General features: G+C 37.4%; 1 protein-coding gene across 1 annotated transcript in view; it reads right to left on the reverse strand.

Moving 5' to 3' along the window:
* The window catches only part of sorcs3 (sortilin related VPS10 domain containing receptor 3), a 409,108-nt gene that overhangs the window by 47,082 nt on the left and 348,968 nt on the right, over positions 1–13,058 (reverse strand). The window lies entirely within an intron of this gene.

The following is a 13,058-nucleotide window of genomic DNA, read 5'->3' on the forward strand; positions in this document are numbered from 1 at the left end:
AAGTCGCTTTGATCGCGGTATTAACCTAGCTGCTGTTTACCGCCCACCAAAAAATAAATGAATAAATAAATAAAAGGAAAAAGAACGAAAGAAGGTTTGCAGTCGCAACAGATTCAGCGTCATGTTTGCTAGGAAGTTTGTTGGTGGTGGGTGTGAACGCAGGGAGGATCCACCACGATCACCTTCTGGCTCACCCTATGATGGGAATGAAGTCTGGAGGAGAACTGATGGTTTCCTCCTGTGAACCCCCTTTATACAAAAATGCTGCCAATATGCAATAATATAGTAGCTGGAAGTTAGAAACACGTTTAGTGATGGTCTAAAACACATCAGATGCGTTGATATGAGTTGGAGAGAAGTTCTTGATAAGTTATGCACAAGTTAACCAGAGGTTTTGAATAAGCTAGACGGCATGGGGAACATCAGATAACTTACCTTTAACAAACCAAAATGCTGAAGAGGTTAATGTTGGTTGACGCCAGAATAAACAGTGCGACAATAAACAGTGAATGGAAGCTAAACAGCAGGAGACCAATCAGGGTGCCTGTGCTGACCCCCCTCCTGCTGCTACTGGAGAAACAGCAAGCAGGGAAGCATCAGTCCTGGACTGGGGATCATTAAAAGAAGGTTTTGCAAGTTATTTTTTTGTCTATTTTTTTTTTTTTTTTTTTATAGATTAACACATGGAACCAGGATGTACTTTACAGTACCTCATTGCACTTTCAGGGATCTAAAGGATTCACTGCCTCTACACTACATGGCTGTTCTGAAAGAAAAATGGCCCAGTTCACCCGACTATTTGATAACCAGAATTGGTTACTGGAAGATCCTGGTTTTAGACCTTTTCTGATGGCAAGACGCATACATCTGAGTGCTAGAAAGTTGATTAATTTACTGATTATTTACATCCACACTTAAAATTTTAGTTTTAAATCAAGCCTTTGCTTTTCAAATAATGAATACCTTTCAGGTATAGAATAAAAGACCAACATAATGGGTTTGACTTTTCTCCACAATCTTTGTTTATATCTGTAAACCACTAGTATATGTATGTTTTATTTTTTTTCTGTGCAGCTGATTTATGGGTAAGTTATATTTCGTGGGAAGGAGGAAAAGAGAAGTTTCTATTCACACGGCTTCTAAATTTCCATCTCCATGTATGTTTGGGTGCAGAAGTCTTTAGCTGCAAACACCGGCTCCTCTGGGAATCACATCTGCTGCTATCGGCATGCAGCACCAGCGTTATAGCCTGCTGCTTAAAAAACAAACCAGGCCATCAAGTTGACTTCTAAGAATTCCACGGTCACAATACGAACGTAAAGTTACTGGTGCCCACATCTGAAGCCCCGGATTAAAACACCAGCTCCACTAAAAAACTAATAACATAAAAGTCTTCATTCTTATTCTCAAGCCTCTTTGTCTCTTTCTCTTTTTAATTTTTTCAAGTTTAACTTTTTTATATTTTCTTTTCTTTTTCTAATTCCTGTTTTTCAGATTGAGTTTTTTGGGCTGTCATTCTTTTCAAATTGCATTTCACAGATGAAAGTGACGTGGGCGTAAGCAACATTTTTATAGGTCAATGTGTGCGTTTAAAGAAAGCATCTGTAAGAGGTTTAAAGTTAAGAGAATTTGATCTGTAAACTTAATTTGAGAAAAAAAAACTTGTAAAGCTGAATCAAAAAAACTGAAATTTGAAAGAAAAAAAAGACAAATATGAAAAAAAAAGTTTAAATAAAAAAAAAACTTTTTTTTTTAAATATGGAAAATTAATTTAAAAAAAAGATAATTTGAAATACATTTAAGGAAAAACATACTATTTTTGTTTTTTCTAAATTTATTTGGATTGCATGTTTCTTAATTTTCCATTATCACAATGTGTTCTTTGCTTGCAACAATAATGGAACTAAATTCCCTCCGTAGAAAAATGACATTGTTTGCATCAGTGTCCTGTTTGTCTGCCAGGAAAATGATACTTTTAATACGTCGATGGACAGAACAGAGAAAGCTAAGCCGACACTCTGGGTATTGTTATGAACCGTAATGAGTTGGCACCCAAACAACACTCTGGCTTGGTGGCACCAATGTCACTCAGCGCCGCTCAGCATCTGCGCTGCATCCTGTGTTTACAGTGAATACGGGCCACCCTGGGATTCACTCATCTGCATGAAACTGACGCTGACCCGTCTCCCTAAAATGTCACTCTTTGTGTCTGCGAGTCTCCAAAGGCTGAGCGGATCCAAACACCTCGCAGCGTGCTGCCTTGAGGCTGGAACGGTGCTGCTGGTTCCCAGTGACAGCGCCACTGCAGAAGGTGACAGGGATTTGGAAAGATGAGGCCAGCATTTGTTAAGGTGTTAGACCAGCACATACAGCGTCAGTGTGATGTGTGACAACAAAAGAACAACTGTTCCGGTTATATCTGCTGCATGCAGACCCGATAACATGAATTTATGCTGTAAAGGTCAACGCTTGCATTGAAGAAAATATGCTAGCCGTTAGCCAAGAAATGTTAATGATTAAATGCTTGGATAAGAGCATCTTATTGTGCTTATATACATGCATACATCCCAGAAGCAAAGAAAGACTAACTAAGCGCAAACTCTGTGTTGCAATGGCATAACTATCGGTAAGTAGAGAATGCAGTTGCTTAGGGGCCCCCGACCTCTTAAGGCCCCGTCCCTGACACCTGGTTGGCCCCCTACGCAATTGTGGACTAGGACATCACTTTTAAGATGTAATGATGCGAAACATTAATCTTAAACCCACCTGATACTAGTCTGCCTGACCGGACTTTATATTATTTACAAATTTTTACCATTGACCACAATCCATATGAGGGAGCTGCCACAGTGCAGAAGGATGACCTGACTACAAGTATCAAATAAAAAAATAAAATATAGAGCAGGAAAAATCAGTAGTACAGTCAAATCCTCTAATTTTCAGATCCCTGCAGGATTTAGGTGATTTATTTGTTTCTTTGCCCCACATTGCCTGCAGAATCAGGTAGATCCTGATGGTAATGAATGTTTATTCTGTATAAGTATTTCTGATGTGAATTTGGTGTAAAAAAATAAAACAATGTTGTTTTTCTTCAACTGAAATATTTTTTTAACTGCCTCGTAGTATTTTTGCAGCATGCTCGTCTCATTCACTATTAGAAACGTCTACAGTAGGATGAATCACAACAGTTTGATTCTCAGATTTTCAGGGTTCAAGGAAATTCTGTGACTCATTTATAATAAAAAAAAAATCAGCTGCAGCTTTATTGATTTTGACTGTTCAACTGCATGTTAACACAAAAAAGCAAATCAACCAAAAGCAATTTGATGCATTCAGGCATCCGGCTGTGGTAAAGAAGGGGATCTGATTGTCTCTAAACATGGCATAACTGTTGGTGCCACTTGACCTGGTTTGAGTAATTCAGAACCGCTGATCTGCAGGAATTTTCACAAGCAGAAATCGCTTTTGATACAGAGAAAAGACAGGCAGGGTTGTGTCAAAGAAAACGTCTCTGTGATGTTTAAGGTAGAAAGAAACCAGGATCATTCCAACAGATGGGTTTTGTTCAATGGAAATCCCATCTATAGATTGTAAGAACATTTGATTAGAAATACCTATTGTTTTACATAAAATGTATATGATCTAATGGGAAATTATGGATATATGATCATAAGGATTAATAAAAAACTACAATTATTACAGTAAATCAGAATTTACCTTTCCTCACTCTACGGAGTTACACGCTACTAAAAAAACAACAAATAAGATACTAAAATATATATTTTTTTGCATATTTTGTGTAAATTTTTAATCTGTTTATGCTTATGGTTAATTTCTATCAAAAGAACAATAACATTGTTTCTTAAATTACACACAGTGTGTGTGTGTCTGGGTTTTCACTCAATCCTGTCATCTTTACATATTACCCCATGCAGAAAAGTTGGGAACTTCCAGCAGTCAAACATTCATCCAGAGTTTGATCAGTTTGATACTTTGAGAGTCATGGGAAGAAAAAAGGTTGTTCTTTCATTGGCTTTTCTGTAAGTCTGATCATAGTTCAACTCAGACTACAAAGGGTGATCTCAACATACTCATGTCACCCAAATGACCTCTCAGTTTTCATTACCTCCACCTAGGATGTTATGTTTTTAGTCGAGTTTGTGGGTCTGTCTGTGTACAAGATTTGATTCTGAAAGAAAAAAAAAAGTAAGTTCCCTCTGGGATTATTAAAGTATTTCTGATTCTAAAGATACCATAAAAGTTCATTAACAGATTTTAATGAAAATTGACCAAATGTGCACCTCAGTCCAAGGAACAGTCCATTAAATAATGGTGATGATCCACATCATTATATGGATGAAGGATTTTTTTAAACATTCTCTAACATTGAAACAGTTCCCCACTAAACCAGAGGGTGGCAGCTGTGACTATGGACAGCATCAGCATCAGACTCAAAAAAACTGGAGATATTTTAGTGAAGACAAAAACACAAGAAAAGGGAACGTTGTTGATTTGTTAGCCTAAGAACGTGTTTTATGGATTTTCTTTTTAACCGGAGGTTTGCTGCAATTATAATCCTGATGAACAAACTGCACAGCTGACCGTTGGAGGTGGACTGTCCGGCTTAAAAGCGTGTTAATTCTTTCCCCCCCCCATTTTGTCAAAGTAAATTAAGCTAGGCTGCTCTTTGGCTTGCAAGGTGAGAATATAGTGACCAGACATCTCCAATTTTAAGGCACAGTCCCTTTTTTGAACCAACTGTCTTGCCAAATGTTGCCAATTTTACAATTTCAGGAATGAGGGATAAAATATTGCATGTATACTGTGATAATGTTAGAAAGAGCACGTGAGCAGTAAAGTAGCTAGTTGTGCTGCTGATAATGTAAAGATGAGGAACAGAGCTGGGAATCCTCAGTGAAAGCTCCCTGAAGTGGCCAGCCTGTGGCGGATTTCCCGCTGCCGTTCGCAGCAGCTGGAAATAGACAAAGTTTTGTAGTAAAAACTGCCAGTACCAAAATATACAAGGTTATTAAAATTTATTAGTTAATTTGGGTATTTATAAACTGTTCTGCCATAGTAAGTAAAAGAAAACATGTTTTAGAAAACCTTTGGAATTTAACCTTTTAATATTATTTATATGCAGAAGCATAGCTGGCGACTAGTGTCTGTCTTACCCAAAAAATTATTGGTGCTCAGTGTCAGGGTCGGTTGTGGTTTAAGACCCAAATGCAGAGGCAGAGAGGCTGAGGTGATTTCTTGTTGATTTAATCGGAGGAAAAAGTAAACAAAGGCAGGAATGCAAAAATCTAACTAATAAAGAAAAGCAAACCAGAACTATGGAGACATCTGGGGAAACCAAACACTAGGAGCCAGGGAGAGACGAGGTATGTGGACAACAACATGGGAAGACAGCAAAGACAAGGAACCAACAAAGAGTGAGAGCAGAGGGAGAGCATATGTAGCTGACTGAGACAAAGGGAGGGCTAACGAGCTGACAAGGAGCAGGTGTGAGAGGAGACAACGAGGGAGCCAAGGGGAAAGGAACACACACACACAAGAGGGCAACAGAGGACAACAGAAAAAAATGAGAAATAACATAAATCTAGAAATTACAACAAAACTGGAATTAAACCAATAAATCTAGAAAACAAGGAGCAAAGTAAAGAACAACAGAACCAAGACCATGACACCATGACACATGACAAGCATCAGTTAAGCAACGAAAGTTCCGATTTTTTTATTCTAGCATCTATTTCACTCAAATCTGCATTTTACATTGAAATAAATGCAGTTTTGTGAGTAACATGAATACATGGAAAACAAATTATTATCCAGCAATTCACTTTAATAAAAAATAACAAACTTTGCTGAATAAAATAATTATCTTAAAGCTACAGTGTGTAACCACCGCTTCTCCCCCCAACAGTACGGCGAGCGTTACGGGACAAAATGTCTTCCACGACGTCCGCATCACCTACCTTCTCAAGTGATGAGGTTTGTTTACATAGATAATTTTACCGATAGTATTTTATTAGTCTGTGTAGGGTATAGATTTCATGTAGACTTAAGATAATAAATATACCCGTTATTTTTTCTACATCGTTGTGACGTTTTGGCGAGCTCGCAATCGCTAGTTTGTTGGCTCTGCGCTGCCGTAGCGCAAAGATGTCTGCCTCCATGGCTGTGAGACCCGCTCCTATGTAATTATAAATAACAAATTCTAAGGCAACGCAAATACTAAGGTTAAGAGGCTGAGCTCGAAGATGATGATAAATAACATAGTTAGATATACTATATTACATTTCTGACTGTATATCCCTGTAATTATTACACACTGTAGCTTTAAACATAAGCCTGTCCTGCTTAACTTCAAACTGTAAAAATTAATATTTATATTTTATAAAACAATAAATAAATAGTGCACATTTCGGTGCAACAGCAAACTTGTAAACATATTTGTGCCTCAAATGCAATGACTGTAGGCTACAGTTGTAAAACAGAAAAAAGAACTCATTAGCTCAATGCCACATTATAGTCTACTTTTTCCACTAGTATTTCCTCTGAGCTCTTGCAGCAGTGAGGAGTTGTCTTTCTTTGAGTGCTGCAGAGTAAAGCTGAGTAAAGCAGCGTCAGCATTTAAATGACTCCTTTCGTCCCCTATACTGCTCTGTTGTCTCCCACTATCTTTTCCATGAGCAACACTTGGCTCAACCAATGGGATGAGGGGATTCTGTTCATTGTTGTCACCTTATTGGTCACAACGCAGGACAGGGCCAGGGAACAAGTTTACCGTAAGTTTTGTATCTAATGTGCCTTTATTTTTTTACTCTCACAATATTACGGGACAAAGTGTGTTCCTTTTCAACTAAATACGGGACAGGTACTTCTATTTCTAAATATGAAACAATTGCGTTTTTCAAGGTACGATTGGCAACCCTTGCGTGAATTTGGAGCAAAATAAGCTGATTGGTGGACGTCTGCGCTCTCTGAGGGCTTTTATAGTTTGTTAATTTGAACATTTTGATAAATCAAAAGGATGCGCTCAGTGGCTACGATGTGCCATGTATTTGCTAACTCTATGCCAAAAAATGAAATGAGCCATCAGTTTCATGAGGAAACACCAGGGGCTGACCCTCGCCCAGAACTGACATAACAGGTTAAAAAAAATTGTACTGTGGGTCTTTAAAAATGAATAAACATGCCTTTGGGTGCATCAAACACAATTCCCTCTGATATAATGGGAATCTTTTGGTTAAAAATAATAATTATTTGACTATATACTAACTATTGCATCAAAACAAAGATTTTATTATGGATGAACAAATACATATTTTGAGAGGCTATTAAAAAAGCTGAAAAAATATTTTAATTAATATTTAGAATTTTTTAAATAAAATACGCTAAGATTGATCAGTACTAAATTTGAATAGTTACATTAGCTTGTGCCTAGATTCTGTTTAAAAAGATATATAAGAACATAATTTAACTTTGGACCCTTTCTACAAGTCAATGAGACACACATGGGAGAATGACAAAAAAGATATAAAGCTATTTTCAAAATGCTATTTTTAAAGAAACAGCATGTGTGTTTAAAAATGAAGCTTTAGGGTCCTGCTGGTGGGCCCCGCCCGGCCCCCTCCTTCCTTAGGCTCTAAATGTGTAAACAGTGTTAAAGCATGCCACCTGAAAATATGTATTATAAGATTTTGTGATAAAATGTTAAATAATACACAACAAATACCAAAGAAACATTAATATTCTTTTGCTTGAAGTAAAACTAGTACAGATGAGTCATTCTAAGCTGTGATTTCATAGGTTCTGAAAACGAAGGCAGTGTTTAATATTTTAGCTGGGAACTCTCAGTGGCCTGGTGTGGCTGTCATGTTTAATCACCGAGTTCGTCTGTAAGAAAAATCCTCATGGTCTCCCACTGGGGCAGAAGCTCACTTCTCAGAATGAAAAAGATGTGCAAAAACAACCGTAGGACATAAAATGTGTCTCCTCAAAAAGAAAAAGAAAAAAAAAGAAGAAGAAACGTGACCAATTAAACTGAAAACTGACAAATTAGTCAAATTAAAACAGTGTGAGTAAGAGACCGAACTCCTCATCATTTTTTTTTTTTTTTCCGACTCTTAAGTTGTTTTAGAGGAAATTTGAACCAGTTCTTATTTCCAAATGTTTCCTTGAGGTTATCAGGTTTTTATTTCTGCAGGTTCAGTGAATGTATCACAGCAGCATTTCAATGAAACTCAAGACCATGACTTTGACTAGGCCATAACAGAACCTCTAGTTTTGCTCCATTTTCAGTCTTTTTGTCGTAAATGTAAAAACGCAGATCAACTAATATGTTTGGAAGACTACAGTCTCTCATACAATAAACCAACAAAGCATGCTGTCATCACTGTCTGCATGCTTGTGCAGAAAGCTAACAAAGCTTTGCTTATTTTAACTTTGCCTGCAGAAATGAAGCCAAATCTGATTCCATGCAGCTTTGAACCAAAATAATGTTTATCCAGTTAAAACCAAAACTGTGTTTCTATCTCATATCTTTTCTCTTCCTCGCTGTCTTAAAGATTGATCTGCTGAAGCAAACTAAAGTTGCTCTGATTTGCAAACAATGTAGCACAAAAAGCACTATAGGGCCCAAGTTGTGTTTTTAATTTTTATATTGTGCCTCCTTCCCTGCCTCCTTTTTCAAATGTCAATCTGACCCAGTATGGATAAAACAGGTAGGACTGATTTAAAACACTTTTTAGAAAAGGCAAAGAAGCATGAACAATCTGGGATTCACATGGAAAATTATAGAATACAAAAAATACAGAATTGTGGGTGAAATGTGAATTGCATCAGTGTTATAATGGTTGGAGATTTGGTTAGAAATAAGGCATTGGGACTTTTTTTTTATTTCCTTATCAGTTAAGTAATAAAATAATTTGATTAATATAAAATCTGACTCTTCTACTCATCCATAACTGAAATAAAATGACTGGCTTGGTTGTTTCCTGGAAACAAATTACAACTTGCTTGCGAAGGAACAAAAATGCTTTTTAAAATCATAATCAACCTTGTTTTCTTACAATTTGACAAAATTAATCTGCATGCTGGTTGCACAGAGATATTAATTCTGCACTAGGATGAGCCTTAAACATTTAAAATGCAGAAAGGAAAAAGGACCTCCTGTCTTCCATGCAGAACGAAGAAGGAACACTTTGAGTTCTGGTCGACTGATATTCAGCCATGAGCCCATTGTGTCTCTGCCAACTGCTATCTAGAAACCGAACCCATTTGCATGCAAATATTGTGTTGCATAAAGTTTTCTGAACCAAAAAAAAAATGAAAAGATGCACAAATGTTTCTGATTTTCTTAATAATTTGGTTTTTAAATGAACAAAGGAGTCTTCAGCTCATCAACTATTTAGTGTAATTTTCTTTCCCCAAGAAATAAAGCCATCTCAAGGTTCATGAATATAAATTAAACTTTGAATTCCTCATGAGAATTTCCTCAAATAAGTCTGAAACCACAAAGATCCCTCTGCCCACCTTCCCATTGTCCTGCAGAGCCGCCTCCCCTCCCCACTTCACCTCCCTCCCTTTACCCACTGTTAGTCAGACAACAAGCTTAGCTTCTTAAACGCATCTGATAGGGATACAAAAAAATAAACCAACAACAAACAAGCTTCCCAGGAGGTGTCAGTGTCGGGAAAACAGATCCCAACCATGTAGCTAATACCAGCTGAGTGTGCTGTGTGCAAGAAGCATGGAAATGGTTTCCCAGTGACCAGGCAGGCCTGACTCTGAACGCAGCACCACTCACTCGCCAACAGGGTCTCTGGTGGTGTATTTTATTTCTGCTTATGGCTTTGATCTGCTGCATGGTGTGGGCGAAAAGCGGGGAACTGACTCTGCTTGTGTTGGAGAGCAGCGACTTTCCAAGAAATCACCAGACATCAGTCAAGCTCCAGCTTTGGTGCCTCGGGGTTCTGCAGACGAACCGTGTATGCATGACTGAGCCGTGCCCTCGGCCTCAGCCTTCGCCCCGAGTGGGTTTTATAAAATTCTTTCTGAATAACAGTGTGACTTTATACAACTGTACTCCCATTTACTGTTGCTATAAAGAAGTACTTCCTCTATTGTTAGGGTTTTGTCATGATTAGTATTTTCAGGTAATCAAACAGATGTAAATATTAGACAAAGTTAGATAAAAACAAAAATGTATCTAAATAAATATGGTAATTTTGAAACTGTGATCAATGAGATACATCCAGGAGGTCTAAATAAAACCTTATACAATGAGAAAAACAGTTAGCCTCAATTAAAGAGTACCAAACCCAGAACCAATGTGCTGTAGAACTCCATTTTCAAGGAAGGGGTTCTTTTCCATCAATAACATATTAGAGAGAGACAGTAAAAAATGAGGTGTGATGGTCAGGTTAGGGTTCCATGTTCAGGAACTGGATCAGTTACTAAAACCATTAGTTCTGCTTCACTTTTAGAAAATCCTGAAAATGTCTGACATTTTTTATTGGCTAATGGGACAATATGGAGGGAATTACTGTTCCTGTTTTAAGCAAAGAACATGTTTTGTAAAAAGAAATGTGGAAAAAATGCAATCCAGAAATAAATCTATGAAAAACGTGTTAGCTTTTATTTTCTCAAATTATTTATTTTTCCCCTTTTTTTTGCCAGATTTTCTATTTTTTTTTCTGATTCAGTTCAAATAGTATGTTATAGAACTTAACTTGGAAAACAGAAATAATAAAAAAAAATAATGAATACAAAATTAAAATAGATCTGTTAAAACATCCATGTTGCTCTCAAAACCATTTATTTTGGTTAACATTCTTTCATTTTTTTTTCTGGATGTGCTCCTCTTTCTTTAATTTCTTTTTACAAAATATGTTATTTGCTTCAGAATGGAACAAAATTCACTCGACAGACAATAAGAAAGAGCAAAAGAAAAAAAAGCAACTCCACCTTTAAAAGGCTCTGAGAAGCACCATAAAAAAAAGTGTCTGGATAGGTCAAATTAAAGCACCAGAGAATCTACAGCGTGACCTCAAACATACTGTTAAACCATAAAAATCCTCCAAAAAGGCTGAAATACATTTTCTCTAAAGCAGCACGGCCAGTTATCAACTGAATTCAATAGCAGCTGTAGCTGTCAAGCTTGGAAAAAGCATTTAGTAGGTCTGGGAAGCTCATTCTTTAACTCACAGGGACATGTTAGTTTGAACTGCTAGATTTCCTTGACCTACAAACTGGATACACCAAAATACCCTAAAATGCCTGAAAACTCGTGAAATAAATCAGCTGCTGTGATTGAACTCTCTGGGGGATCTAGCCTGCCATATAAAACCATTGCAGGGATTAAAGAAAAAGAAAAAAAATCCTGAACCTGAACTTCTTCGACACAGGAAAGAAACTCAAATATATAAATATAGTGCTATACCCACCTGCCGCTGGCTCCCTGCCCCCTTCCACCGGGGTTCCCGGAACAGCCCGGGAACCCTGGGCTGTAGTCAACCAAAATCCTGGACGATTTTGAAATCCCCCCAGAGTTCAAACCCCATCGACTTCTCCTTTCTCTGCAAATCTCACAATTCTGAAATTTCCAACATAAATTGGGCAAATTCAAACGAAGCCCAGAATCAACGTCAACTCGGGGATGTTGCCTTATTTGCTACTGGTCACGCCCCGAAATTGACATGCAGACCAGCCCACTGGTTCACTGGCACAAGGGAGTGGGGGGGGGGACGATTTTTAAATTCCCCCGGATATTTTTTTAGGTCTGAAAAGTAGGACATGTCTGGGAAAAAGTGGACGTCTGGTCACCCTACCATATCAACAGTATGATGTTTCAGTGAGTTAGTGCTTGTTGCTATGATGCATCTTTGCTCAGCAGCTTAACTCGTTGTAAACCAACCAATCAGCGCACATCTCATCTAAATATTCATGATCATACCATAAAAGGAAGTAAACCTGTCGTTTCATTCTAGGGCTTTTAACCAGGCTTGCATTAGGGCTCATAGAACAGCAAATATGCCATTTTCAGCCCAACTAATGTTACACACCCTATTCAGAGACCTTAAGGATCAGCACCAAATACCCTATAGAATCATTCTATGACCCCCTTTAATCAAATCTATTTCAGATCTTCTTAGTTGTCTCTGTCTATTTTTATCAATGTGGAATGCAGCAGTGAGCTTTGCAGAACATTTTGCAGAACTAAGATTTCATAAAAGATTTTCCTTCCATACACCATTCATTAAAAATGAACTCTTACTGTGAGAGAGACAAATCTATTTAAAACAGCATTCCAGTATTTTAATTGCTGTGTGTTTCTATGAAAACTGAATACAAGGATATGACAAAAAATCCCTTAGCAACAGGGGCGTCTCTAGGTTTAAGAGACAAGGGTGGCTCAGCCCCTAGAAGATACTGCGCGCACATGAAATTTTTTCAGTGCACCTGCTAAGGCGTTGTCTAAGACAAGGGTGTAACTTTGTGTTGAAAGTTGGTGGGGACGGCTCATAAGGAAAGGGAGCTACCTGCGCGACGCCTTTTTGTTGTTGTTGAAAAGGATAAAGCCAAAAAAATGCGAATAACATTTATCAATTTAATGCTTACAGTTGAAAACATAACTGTTACAATATTCACTTATATATTTTGTGCAAAAAATATCACATAAATCTAAACAGACAGTACAAATCAAAGAAATCAAATAAATATATCAATTTTGTAGAACATTTATTGACAGTCAATTTTGGGTCACTTTTTAAAATTAATTTACTTTTAAACCAGGACTCGGACAAGATCTTATGGCAGTTGCCTAGGGCCCCAAGTTCCTAGGGGCCCCATAAAACTCTGTTTCCATGTATGGTTAATACAACTAATCCTTATTTGTGCACATTAATTATGTTTTTGATAAAAATCCTTTGGCTAAAATGCCATCAGAATGCTGATAAATAGAGAGGAAAAAGGGACAAGAAGAGAGGGACAAAACCTAGAACAAATAATGGATGTCTATTCTATTAACATTTCTCTATCTGTAGAATGGG

This window comes from Cyprinodon tularosa, unplaced genomic scaffold, assembly GCF_016077235.1.
Source record: "Cyprinodon tularosa strain WSP-4 unplaced genomic scaffold, ASM1607723v1 ctg190, whole genome shotgun sequence".
Lineage (NCBI taxonomy): Eukaryota > Metazoa > Chordata > Actinopteri > Cyprinodontiformes > Cyprinodontidae > Cyprinodon > Cyprinodon tularosa.